Here is a 13,593-nt window from a genome sequence, read left to right as displayed (position 1 = left end):
TCCAGTGAGTAATAGCAGCAGGTACCAACTGCCACCTCACCAAAACCGGCCAGGCCCAGCTCACAGCGCCAGCTGGCACTGTGTCAAGAAACTGACATCCCCAGAGTGCTTACACAGAGAGCTACAAGTTCTTGCTCTTACTGCACGAGGCTGACTTTCTCAGCTACTTTTAGAACTGATCAGTTACTAGTGTTGGTGCATCAAAAGACACTATCAAGGGGACTTTCCTGGTGGTCCAGTTAAGAATTTACCTGCCAATCCCTGGTCCGGGGACTGAGCTCCCATAGGCCGTGGGGCAACTAAGCCCCTGCGTCGCAACTACCGAAGCCCTCGCACCCTCTGCTCTGCACCAGGAGAAGCCACTGCGATGAGAAGCGTGTGCACTACAACTAGAGAGGAGCCACACTCGGCACAACTAGAGAAAACCCACACGCAGCACCGAGGAGTCTGTATGCCACAACAAAGACCCAGCGCAGCCATAAATAAATACATGGATATTTTTTAAAAAAACACACTATCGTGATGCTTCATGAACCAGAGTAGCAGCAGTGGGGGTAGAAAAAAGGGTGTGCATGTGTTCTGAGTCACATTTCTTTGCAACCCTATGGACCATAGCCCTCTAGTCTCCTCTGTCCTCTGTCCGGGATTCTCCAGACAAAATACTGTATTGGTTTGCTGTGCCCTCCTCCAGGGGATCTTCCCGACCCAGGGATCAAACCCGCATCTTTTATGTCCCCTGTATTGGCAGGCAGGTTCTTTACCACTAGTGACACCTGGGAAGGCCAGAAAAAAGGGTGTACTAATCGATTATTTATTGTATTGTTTACATATCTGTTTCCCTCCTAAGACTGTGAACCCCTTGGAGGGTAGATACATCCCCAGGTCCTCCATGTCCAGCACAGAATAAATACTGAGTAACTGTGATATGAATTGAGAAAAAGAAATATCAACAAAGTGAAAAGACAATCCACAAATAAGAAAATGTTTGTAAATCATGTATCTGAGAAAGATCTAGTACCCAGGATATATAAAAACTCTTAAAATTCAATAACAAAAAGACAAGCAATCTGATTTAAAAATGGACCCAGGACTGACGAGGCATTTCCCTGAAGAGACATACAAATAACCAACAAGCACATGGAAAGATGCTCAATATCATTAGTCATTAGGGAAATGCAAACAAAAACCTCAATGTAGTACCACTTCACACCCATTAGGACGGCTATAATTTATAATTTTTTTTAAGTGGAGAAAAGTAGGTATTGGTGAAGATGTGGAGAAATCGGCAGCCTCACTGCTGCATGGATATAAAATGGTGCAGCCACTGTGGAAAATAGATTGAGAATTCCTTAGAAAGTTTAACAAAGTATTACCATATGACCCAGCAATTCCACTCCTACTTATATACCCAAGAGAATTGAAAACAGATGTTAACACAGAAATTTGCACACAAATATTTAAAACAGTGCTATTCATTATCACCAAAAGGTGGAAACTATGCAAATGTCCATCAACAGTGAATGGATAAACAAAATGTATCCTCACAGTGGAATGTTATTATTAGGTCAGAAAAAGGAATGAAGTATGGCTACATGCCATTACATGCATGAAGCTTCAAGACATCATATGAACCAAAAGAAGCTGGACAATACCATATATTATATGAAATATCCAGAATTGGTAATAGAAAATAGATTAGTGGCTATTCAGGGGTGGGTGTAAGGGGATGAGTGGAAGAGGAGATGGCTAATACATACAGTTTTCTCTTTGTGATGATTGCATGTATCTGTGAATATGCCAAACTCCATTGACTTGACCACTTTAAATGGGTGAAATTTATAGCATGTGGATTATATTTCAATTAAGCTTTCTAAGAAGGAATCTACTTAACTGACACTTCAGTTTAGTAATATCTATTTACCAAGCATCTGTTACGTGGCAGGCATTGTATTAGACACTGGGATTCAAAGATGAATCTTGATGTGGGTTCTGTTTTCAAGGAGTTCACAGTGTATTTAGAGAAGCAAACACAGAAATAGAACTGAAAAGACAGTGATTACAGTTGGAGATGAGGAACAGGCAAAGACTTTGACAGCTGACATCCAGGCAGGTTTTGAAGGGAAGAGGGAGTTTGACAGGTTGATGGTGGGGAAGGGAGACCATTCCAGACAGGTGTGTAATAACACATGGGGTTCTGAAAGCCATGTGGGGCTCAGAATTGCAAGATAAAAAGTGGAACGGCTGGGATAGTGGGTAGGGTGAGGGGATGTGGAAGAGGTGAGCTTGGAGAAGCAAGTAGAGGACCATGAGGAAAGTTGCATGTCATACCAACAAGCTGAGTTTTCCTTTGGGGGATCAGAAGCCAACAAAATGTAAGCAGGAGGGTGAGGGAGGGTAGATCTGTGATTAAAAGCAGAGTCAGCCAACAACAGCGCGTGGGCCAAATCTGTGACGTTTTTGGAAACAAAAGTCTTGGAACACAGCCATGCTCTCATTTCTTGTTGTTTATGGCTGCTTTCCCATGAAAACAGCCAAGTTGACCAGTTGCGACGAAGATCGAATGGACCTATCTGGTATCTGACTCTTAGAGAAAAAGTTTATCCACCTCTGTTCTAGAAAGATCACTGTGCCTACTGCATAAAGAATGACTTCCCATGGGTTAACAGCAAGGGAAAGGAGGCCAGTAGGGAAATTAGCAACGCTCCAGGCAAAGAAGAAGCTAGGGGCTTCCCAGGAAGAGCTAGTGGTAAAGAGCCCCCCTGCCAATGCAGGAGACCTAAGAGATGAGGGTTTGATCCCTGGATGGAGAAGGTCCCCTGGAGGCGGGCATGGCAACCCAACATTCTTGCCAAGAGAATCCCATGGACACAGGAGCCTGGCAGGCTATGGTCCATAGGGTCGCAGAGTCAGACACAACTGAAGCGACTTAGTATGCACTAACAGGGTACCATCATGCTGCAACATCATGATGATGGGGTAACAGATTATATAGGGGGTTGATAGTTGGGTGGGGAGGTGGGTGTGGCTTTGAGAGCCTGGAGAACATCAATTTGAGAATATTAACCGTGCCACTGGAAAGGATTAAAGACCTCATGGGGTTCAATGATGTCCGAATTTTTGTTTTTTCTTTTTAAATCATTAAAATGGTCCCTAAACCTCAAGGTTAGCAAAATGCTCTCGAACATTCAATGCATCTGAATTCAAGGCCACTCAAAAGCTTGTTCTTCAAATTATTCCTACACTTTGGTTCCGGGCATGCTAGAGCAATTCCAGGTCACCTGACAGGTAATCTTACCCCCTTTGTGAGATGCAACAAGCCCAAGCTCCACACTTTCTCTGGCTTTGCTCTGAAGCTGCTGTCGACACCACATGAGCACCACGGAGTCAGCTGCCAGGCTTCAGCATATCATTCTTGACTGATGACTTATTTTTAAATGCACATGTCGAATATCATGTCTTACTCATATTTGTCTCTTACTGGCTGAGTCTCTGGCAACTAGGATGTCACTCATAAATCATTTTAGTTAATAACAGAGGGGACCAGAGACTTCCCTGGTGGTCCAGGGGTGAAGAATCTGTCTTCCAACACAGGGGATGAGGATTCGATCCCTGGTCGAGGAACTAAGATCCCACGTCCTTGGGGCAACAAAGCTTGAGTGCCACAACCAGAGAAGCCTGTGCACTGTGAGAAGATCTGGCACAGCCAGAAATATAGAAAGAAATCAAGAGGGGACCAGGTGGGAATGGAAGGAGGAAGGAAGGCAGGAATTTTTCACTTGAGAATTTTTTTCACTCAAGGCTTAAAACTCATGATCTAACAGAAGGTGACAAAAAAGCAGTTCTCGGTCATGTCCAACTCTTTGTGATCCCATGGACTGTAGCCCACAAGTTCCTCTGTCCATGGGATTCTCCAGGCAAGAGTACTGGAGTGTGCTGCCAGTTCCTTCTCCAGGGGATCATCCCGACCCAGGAATTGAAACTGGGTCTGCCACATTGCTGGAGAAGGAACTGGCAACCCACTCCAGTATTCTTGCCTGGAGAATCCCATGGACAGAGGAGCCTGGTGGGCTACAGTCCCATGCGGTTGCCAAGAGTCGGACTGAGCGACTAACCACAGCACACTGCCACATTGCAGGCAGAGTCTTTACTGCCTGAGCCACAAGAGAAGCCCCAGAAGAATACTGGAGTGTGTTGCCATTCCCTTCTTTACGGGAGCTTCGCACCCAGGGATCGAACCCAAGTCTCTCGCACTGCAGGCAGACTCTTTACTCTCTGAGCCACCAGGGAAGCCCCAGGAGTTTTCCAGGTGAATGCAAACCCCCGTGGCCCAGGGACAGCCTGGAAGAATGCTGTTTGCTGGTGATGCCCTAATACAGCTGTAACTGCAAACCCCAAATATGTTGTGTCATCTTCTGCAGACATTTAAAGGAAAGACGTTGCTTAAATCTCACAACTGATCTTGCTGCCTCTCAGATTATAAACTGTGTTTCAAACATCTCTTCTTAACAGTCTCATGGTAGAGAAAATGTGGCATAAATGTATTGAAATCTCCTACTTTATCTTTAAATCCATACACTCTGGCTAATGTCCTATTCTTGATCTAGATGGTCATTACAAGGTCATCTTGTAAAATTCATCCAGGACAGGTATTTGTACACCTACATTCATAGCAGCATGCATGTATTAGCATGCATGCATGTATCACTTCAGTTGGGTCCAACTTTTGACATCCCCATGAACTGTAGCCTACCAGGCTTCTCTGTCCATAGGATTCAGGCAAGAATACTGGAGCGGGTTGCCTTCCTCCAAGGGATCTTCCTGACCCAGGGATCGAACCCACATCTCTTACGTCTCCTCCACTGGCAGGCGGGTTCTTTACCACTAACACACCTGGGAAACCCCTATAGCAGCATATTCGCAATAACCAAAAGTGGAAGCCACCCAAGCAGACAAGTGACTGGATAAACCCAATGTAGCACATACACACAGTGGAATTTCATTCAGTCTTAACAAGCAAGGAAATTCGGGCACATGTTACAACACAGACGAAAGTTGAAGACAATATGTTAAGTAAGGGGTCCACCATCCCAACCCCCTCATCCCTGCTCTCCGGGCCACAGAGCTGGAGATGAGTCGTGGAGGAGCAAGCAAAGCTTCATCTGCACTTACAGCCACGCCCACTGCTCACGTTACCAGCTGAGCTCCGCCTGCTGTCAGATCAGTGATGCCATTAGATTCTCATAGGAGCCTGCGTCCTACTGTGAACTGAGCATGCGAGGGGTCTAGGCTAACAGCTCCTTACGAGAAGCTAATGTCTGATGATCTGAGGTGGAGCTGAAGTGGTGACACAGGCGCTGCTGGGGAGTGGCTCCCACCGTCTCCCATCACCCCAGACAGGACCATCCAGGTGCAGGAAAACTAGCTCAGGGCTCCCACTGATTCCACATTATGGGGAGTTGTATAATGATTTCATTATGTATCACAAGGTAATAATAATGAAATTAATTGCCCAATAAATGTAATGTGCTTAGTGTAATGTGCTTGAGTCATCCCAAAACCATCCCTCCCCTCCACTGGACCACGGAAAAAATGGTCTTCCATGAAACTGGGCCCTCGTGCCAAAAAGGTGTTAAGTGAAATAAGCAAGTCACAAAAAGACACACAGTGTATGATTCCATTTATATGAGGTATTTAGAGTAATTAATTAATTAATCCAATGGACATGAATTTCCACAAACTCCAAGAGATAGTGAAGGACAGAGGAGCCTAGCATGCTGCAGTCCATGGAGTTGCAAAGAGTTGGACACGACCTAGCGAACAACAACAACAAAGAGTAATTAAAACCATAGAGACAGAAAGTAGAATGGTGCTTGCCAGGGTGATGAGAGAAGGAGGGAGTCATTGTTTAATGCATACAGAGTTTCATTTTTGGAAGATGAAAAAAATTCTGGAACAGATGGTGGTGATGGTTGTACAACAATGTGAATGTATGCAATACTACTGAAAGGTACACTTTAAAATGATTACAACGGTGAGTTTTATGTTTTGTATATTTTATCAGAATAAAAATGAAAACGAATGCGTTTCCATTTGTATACTTAGGCTTGGTGCCATGTCACTTACATTCGCTATTCTTCTGTAAGAGGTACTTTTAAAAGGTACTTTACTCAAATTTATATTCGTGTTTGTTTCAGAAAAGCTGGAACATCTTTATATTTAGAGAAACATCTTTCTCACTAGGTCGTGAGTCATGCAGGCATCTGGAAAGTTGTGCTGTGTTTATCCCAGGACATGCATGTCCAGGGACAGGGCTGGGGATGGGGGAAGTTCATGGATCCAAGTTCAAGAAGACAGTATAAAGAAACTGTCTGAGCAAAAGTGAGCTGTTTGCAAGTCATCAACAGAACTTATCTTCTCATAAAGCACAAGCTTTATAGGCAAGTGGCAGTATTTTCTCAGAAGATGCCCTCAGCATCGCGTTGGCAATGCGTCAAAGAAGACGTCTGGGAGCCCCTGATGCGGGGCAGCCCCAGGCCAGCTGTGTCTGCTTGTCTGACAGATTCCAACAGGAAAAAACTAAAAAGAAAATGCATCATCACTCCTGTATGACATTATAACCTAATGGTGGTTTAGTTGTTAAGTCTTGTCCGACTCTTTTCCACTCCATGGACTCCATGGGCTCCACTCCAGAGCCCACCAGGTTCCTCTGTCCATGGCATTTCCCAGACAAGAATAATTGAGTGGGTTGCCATTTCCTTCATCAGAGGATCTTCCCAACCTGGGGATCGAACCCAGGTCTCCTGCATTGCAGGCATATTCTTTATTGACTGAGTCACCAGGGAAGCCATTATAATATAATATAAAAGGTATTTCAAGTGAAGGGATGAAAAAGACTTGGGCCAGGAGAACTTACTAACTGTGATCCTAATTACGTCCTCACCTCCGCTGAGTTGATTCTCACTCTACACCCTCATTTGCTGTACACACTTATCTGGGTATATTGTTTCTGTCAAGAAAAGTGATAAAGAGTTTTTAAAACTCTGGACTTTTTTTTGTTAAACAGACTTCATTCATGTTATTTTTCTCACATAAATCTATGTGGTGGCTACAGCTGGAGTCTGGGTCCTATGCAAGGAACCTCTGGTATGTTAATGCATTAATATACAAAGCATGAGTGCCAAGTTGCTTTAGTCATGTCCAACTCTTTTCGACCCTATGGACTCTAGCCCACCAGGCTCCTCTGTCCATGGGATACTCCAGGTCAGAATAATGGAATGCATTGCCATTACCTTCTCCAGGGGATCTTCCCAACCCAGGGATTGAATCTGTGTCTCTTATGTCTCGAGCATTCACAAGCAGGCTCTTCATCACTAGCGCCACTTGGGAAGCCCTAATATATACAATAGAGGTGTATTCATAGGCGTGTTTCCTGCCTTACTTCACTCTACGTCACAGGTTCTAGGTTCATTCAGCTCACTAGAATTAACAGACTTTTATGGGTTAAAAAGTTCCTTTTTAAAGGAAATTTTCATTCCTTTTTATGGGTATGTAATATTCCATTGAGTATATGTGCCACTTCTTCTTTATCCATTCATCTCTGACAGACATCGTATCCAAACTGTCACCATGATGCTTTATCACCCTGGAACAAGTACCTGTTCTGAAAGGCTGGTTCTGATGCCTAAAGATGTTTCTGATACAGGTGGCTGGGGAAGACCGGCCAGCACAGATGGCTGGACTGTGCTCCCTGCCCATCACACGCACCTCCTGCAAAAGGACAACTGAAATGACCAGGATGAGAAGATCTGAAGACTCACTTCAACTGAGACAGGGCAGAGACTCAGAAGATGAGTAGGGCATTGCTGCGGATCTGTGACTCTGCGATCCACTTTGCTCTCCCTTTGCTGGGCCATGATTGTTAGTCTTGCTGGCTCTCTGGGTCTGGAGCAGGACAGGCTGCAGCTACCTCATCCAAGGCCTCAGGACCCCCGGGGTACAGATGGGTCTGTGTGACACTCCTAGGCAGACTGATCATAATGCCCTTCTCCAGAGGGAGATGAATGACAGTCATTACAAGCTGTCCTCCTAAACTCAAGCAGCCCCAGGAGAGGACATCTGTACCTCCTAAAGCTCCCAAAACTGTAAAAGGAAGAAAGCTACAGCAGCTGCTGACAAGGAATCACCTAGAAATTTTACTGTCCCTACAGAGACAGTCTGTTAGCTGCCAGAAGACAGCATGGTTAAAAGGTAATGCTCTGTCCCTTTGGAGTTCCTATATTGAATAACGGGACTGGAGCAACCAGTTTCTCGGTTCCTAATGGGCTGTATTGTGGAAGGTCTATTCATTTGATGTCTATTTCAGGGCAAAGAATATGACAGCAGAAAATCTAGGCATCAAGAAAGAAGAGATTCCATTTTCCCCCACAGCCAGCCAAGGACGGAGAATTACAACTCATGAATCTCATTAATAAGATGTAAAAATGACTTCGTTATTACCCCTTTCCAAAGCAAATAAACACAAGTAGTGAAAATGCTAAAAGTAGAAAGTTCTGGTGTCTTCTAGCCTCATCAGACAATGGCAGAATAAACAAAGTTGTCCATAAATGAAGAACTTCAGAGGGGAGCCTCTTTGTTGCCACAGAATTCAGCCATCTCCTGCTAAAGACGCCAGTGGCCAAAATACTTGGGCAAAGAAGAGTGAGGGGTAATTGTTCTCAATGAAATTTCTTCGTGGGCTGTTTATCTCTTCCAGGAATTGCGGCTCCAGTCATTTCCCTCATCCTACTTTCAGAACTAGGAGCCTGAGAAGGGGAAGGATGATGGCTCTTAATTCAGAGGGGGCCGCCCTGAGTTCTCCAGAGGTGAGTTGCTTTCCCATAAGCTGGAAAATAAGCCCAGGCTTCCTGACTTTGCCCCTGATTTATCTCTAGCACCAAATGGCCAATTACTAAATATTTACACTGGGGTTTCTGATACCAGGTGAATAGGAAGTGATAAGCCCAGGATGAAGCGAGAGCCAGGATGAATGAGTCAGAGAACAGCTGATATTCCATGAAGAGCGCAGAGAAACAGAACCACTGCTGCCCCGGAAGGAGGACGCTGGGTCAGTTCTGGGCTCTGCCAGTTACCAGCTGTGCCATCGGGACCGCTTCTCTGCTGACCAGCTCCCTCAACTGTAAAATGAATTCAACAAAACCTACCTCGCTCTTTAGTGGGAAGTTGTGTGAATCAAATAACACAGGAGGTAGAAAAGTGGTTTGAAAGGAATAATATACAATTTGAACAAAAATCAAATAAATCAACAGAACATAGATCAACTGTAAAAAGACATTTGGGTGGAAATTAGGGGGAAAATTGAACATGGACTGGGTGTTAGATGATACCAAAGAATTACTCTTACCTATCTTGGTTATTTAATATTTTTAGAAGTCACACTGAACTGCATAGGGATGAAAGGATTGTATGTCTGAGATTTGCTTTAAAATATTTCCACTATGAACTTCCCTGGAGGTCCAGTGGCTAAGACTCCATGTTCCCAAAGTAGAGGGCCTGGGTTTGGTCCCTGGTCAGGGAATTAGATCCTACATGCCTCAATTATGCGTTCAGGAGCGCGTGTTAAGTTGCTTTAGTCATGTCTATTTGTGACCCCATGGACTGTAGCCTGCCAGGCTCCTCTGTCCATGGGATTCTCCAGGCAAGAATATTGGAGCGGATTGCTGTGCCCTCCACAAGGGGATCTTCCTGACCCAGGAACTGACCCATGTCTCTTACATCGCCTGCATTGGCAGGCAGGTTCTTTACCACTAGGGCCACTTGAGAAGCCCCAATGTAGAAGTGTAGAAGCTTCTACACTGCAACTAAGACCTGGCGCAGCCAAACAAACAAAAACAAATGTTTAAAAAATACTTCTGTGAAATAGAAATTGGAAAGGGATAGACAAGTAAGTATGGCAAAATGTGGATAACTGTCGAAGCTGAGTGGGAAGTATATGGGGGCCTTTTCCCTATTATTGTCTACATTTGGAATTTTTCAGAATAAAAACATGATTTTTAAATAAACAGTGTAGAATTTTCTAGGATACTAGACAGGTTCACTAATGATCACCCCCCAAAGCACAGAAAATCTGTCTCATGTACAAGGCCCTCGTACACTGGGCATACAGCTGTCAGAGGGCAAACCTTAGGAAAAGGCCAGGAGAGGCCAGGTGAAGAGGCCAGCGGTAAAGGAGACATATGCAAACATCTCCGCAGAATTTCCCATCTGCCATGCACCAAAATGTCAGCCGACTGTAACGTCAAGGGGATGCTTCCTCTTCAGACCTAAGTTTCCTATTCAACTCCGCCGCTTAACGACTAAACGGCCTTGGACCAAATCACTTTTTTAATACAAAATCAGAGACAGAGAAATGCTGGCGCGCATGCGCACACATGCACCATGGGATTCACTAGGAAAGAGTACTGGAGTGGGTTGCCATGCCCTCCTCCAGGGGATCGTTCCAACCGAGGGATCAAACTCACTTCCCCTGCCACTCCTGCATTGCAGGAAAATTCTTTACCGCTGAGCCACTGGGGAAGCCCAATTTACCGTGGATTTGATGGCCAGTCCAGAGATGGATTCTAGGCACCAGGAAGGGGAACAGAGTAAAAGACAGAGGGAAAGGAACAACTTAGCCAAGGAAGAGTCCAGGAGTCCATCGTTCATCTGGAAGCTGACCAGGGAAGCGAGCACTTCGTCTCCGTCCTAAGCCCCAGCCCTGACCATTGAGTACATAATGCACCATAAATAACCAAGTAACTCCACCAAGGGTGACAAATGGTCTTTTAGGGTCCGGGACAGACCGGCTAGCCGTGAGGTAGGCGAGGAGCCTGGAGTGGGGGGTTTGGATTCAAGTCTCCACACCCACTAACCCAGTGTGTAGCCTTGAGCTTCAGCACTTTTCTCTCGCACAGAAAAGAATCCACTGGACCGATCTGAAGATCTCCGCAGTTTCAAGATTTCAGTGGACGAAATTAACGTGGGGCGTGTTTCTGACTCTGATTCTCACCTCTCTTCTCATCCGCACTTGAGGCTTCCTAGCCTGGAGAAGTTCAGTCCCCTCCCGGGTGGTGTTCCGCCGCCTCCCCTCACCCCACCCCCGCTGCGTTTCGGTGGTCTTTCTTGGGGCCGGTGAGAGACGACTAGGAGGAAGGAATTCCTCCGTTTTTTCCCAATCATCTATCCCGGCGCTGATTTACAGCGACTGCTCTTGCAGGCAGCTACTCCAGAGCGCTCCAGATGGGGGGTTGGCGGGTCGGGTCGGGAGAGAGCGGGGGTCGGGTGGGGGTGGGGAGTTGGGGGAGTAGAGGGGAGGAAGGTGTGCAAAGCGCCTGCGTATAAATTGCGGGCACTGAAGAAGGATGGAGTTTCAGCATAAAACCAGAATTAGCCCCAAGGCGATCCTGCATGTACCATCCATGGATTCGTCTGTGCTGGCGCTTTTCTGCTCCAGAGCCTCCGTGCGATAACGGCGGGAGGGGTTTCCTGGTACCCAGACAGGCCAGGAACTGCTACCTGGGGCGCGGAGCGGACATCTCTGCCCAAAGGACTCAGCGCGCACTCCAGCGCTCAGCCTAACCTTTCCGGCCCGCTGACGAGAAAACCAAATCCAGGCATTTGACGCTAGGGCTCTCCGGCTGCGCCCTAACCCCAGACCTTCGCACACCCCATCCCAATCCAGTCTGTTCCACATACCCAAAGCCACAGCTCAGGGGACGCCCCAGTGCGCCCCCAGCCCCCCGCGCGCTCCACATCCTCAAAAGCCAGAATTCCAGGCACCGGCGCAGCCCTCAGTGTCGGTGGCCCTACGCTGCGCCCTCCTAGGCACCTAGCCCGCACCGGGTCTCGACTGGCTCTGTCCTGCCTGGTTGCGGGCGCCCCTGGCGAGCCACGGACCTAGCGGCCAGCTCCCGGGGGCGCGCCTGATGCGTGGGCTAACCGGCGAGGTTAGCGGGGTTCAGGCGAGGTGGGACTGGGTGGGTCCCGTTAGCCTGCAAGTCCTCGCATCTCCCAGCATCAAGCTTTCTCTCTGTGTGCCCGCCTCGTAGGTCCCGGGAGCCCCACGCACTGCTGAGAGGCGGCGCGTGGGGAGCGGATCCTGAAGACCCCACCCAGACCTCCGCTTTCGCGCGAACCGCCCTGGGGCGGGGGCGGCTCAGGCAGCGCTCTTACTTGGCAGAAGTGGTGCGCACTGCTTGGCTGGGCCCGGCTCTCCACTGGGGGCTCCTCTCTGCGCCCGTCGCCGCGGAGCCCCTTTCCCGAGCGGATGGGGGCGAGCCGACGACTTCTCCGGTGGTTGAATAAAGTGAACTCCCAAGTTTAGGAAGCCGTGGGCTGGAGTGGCTCCTGAACCCTTTTCCCGGCACTTTTAACCAGCGTGGGACGGCAAATCCCTCCCCGGACCCACCCCCTTCCCTGAAGGCGGCCGCCGCAGCAGGCCCGGCCTCCGGCCCCTTTTGTTGTAATTCGAGAGCGACCGCTCCCGGGGCCAGAGGGGCTGTGCGGAGGAGGCTGCGCGCCAACGGGGCAGCCCTTCCTAGACTGTTCTCGCCCAGGTTTCCGGAGCCTGAGAAGCTGGGGAGCGGCCTTCTCCTCTGGGAGACTCCTCTGCACTCCCCTCTGCCGCCCCCGCCCCACGCGGAACTCCCGGAATTTAACCCTTCGATGTCTTTATCCATCCCCAGTAGAGCCCGCGCCAAATCCCTCCCCTTATGCCGAGAACCTAGCGCTGCCTGGTACCTAATAGATGCTTAATGAAAACTGGTGATTGAAAGAGTTCAGAAACAGTCATCTACCTCTCCTGGGGTTTTCCTGATGGGCAAAGCAGTTTCTGGAGGTGACTACGCACAGCCGCCTTTCTTCCGGCAGATCGTCTCTCTCCTCTGAGAATCCCTTCTCTCTTTTTTAAATTAAAGGCTCTGGATTCAGTTATCGTTAAGGTCCCTTCCTACAGTGCAGGGCCGGGTTTAGCAATGCGATCAGGAGCCTGAACCCGACGCAGCTAAGGATGTCTATGGCGCAGGACATTCCTTGCCTGGCTCGAGGCTCACACTGAAGACAAGGGGATTCCCAGGGGTTTCCTATGCAAGAGCCAGATTTGGCCGGGGGCAGGAGGTAGCTGCTGGAAAACAAGGTATCCAGTCTGTGGGCCTTTGGCGGTGGGCAGAAACCCAAAAAAGGGATTTACATTAGGGATGGGGCTCCTCTTCTTGGTTTTTCCTGTGTTCCCTCTTCCCACTCCTCTGCCTCCCCAGTAAACTCAAAGCTTCACTCAGGATAGGTGGAGACTCCAAATCTCAGCCTCCAGCTCAGACTTGTCTCCTCATCCCTGGGTTTGTAAGCCCATTGTTCTCTAGGACATTCCATCTGCCACAGCTAACCTGTTGTTTGGTCGCTCAGTCCTGTCCAACTCTTTGCGATCCCATGGACTGCAGCACGCCAGGCTTCCCTGTCCTTCACCATCTCCCGGAGTTTGCTCAAACTCATGTCCATTGAGTCGGGGATGTCATGCAAGCACCTCTGTTGCCCTCTTCTCCTCTTGCCCTCAATCTTTCCCAG

At 47.9% G+C, this 13,593-nt stretch overlaps 1 protein-coding gene across 1 annotated transcript in view; it reads right to left on the bottom strand.

The window, feature by feature from the left end:
- LOXL2 (lysyl oxidase like 2) overlaps positions 1-12,418 on the bottom strand; it is a 109,330-nt gene extending 96,912 nt beyond the window's left edge. Inside the window, exon 1 of the mRNA XM_061163883.1 lies at positions 12,208-12,418. The gene's annotated coding sequence lies outside the window, so the exon portion shown is untranslated. The remainder of the gene's footprint in view (positions 1-12,207) is intronic.
- Positions 12,419-13,593: the final 1,175 nt, after the last annotated feature.

The sequence above is a fragment of the Dama dama genome, chromosome 16 (assembly GCF_033118175.1).
Source record: "Dama dama isolate Ldn47 chromosome 16, ASM3311817v1, whole genome shotgun sequence".
Lineage (NCBI taxonomy): Eukaryota > Metazoa > Chordata > Mammalia > Artiodactyla > Cervidae > Dama > Dama dama.
This window is presented reverse-complemented; position numbering and strand designations above follow the sequence as displayed.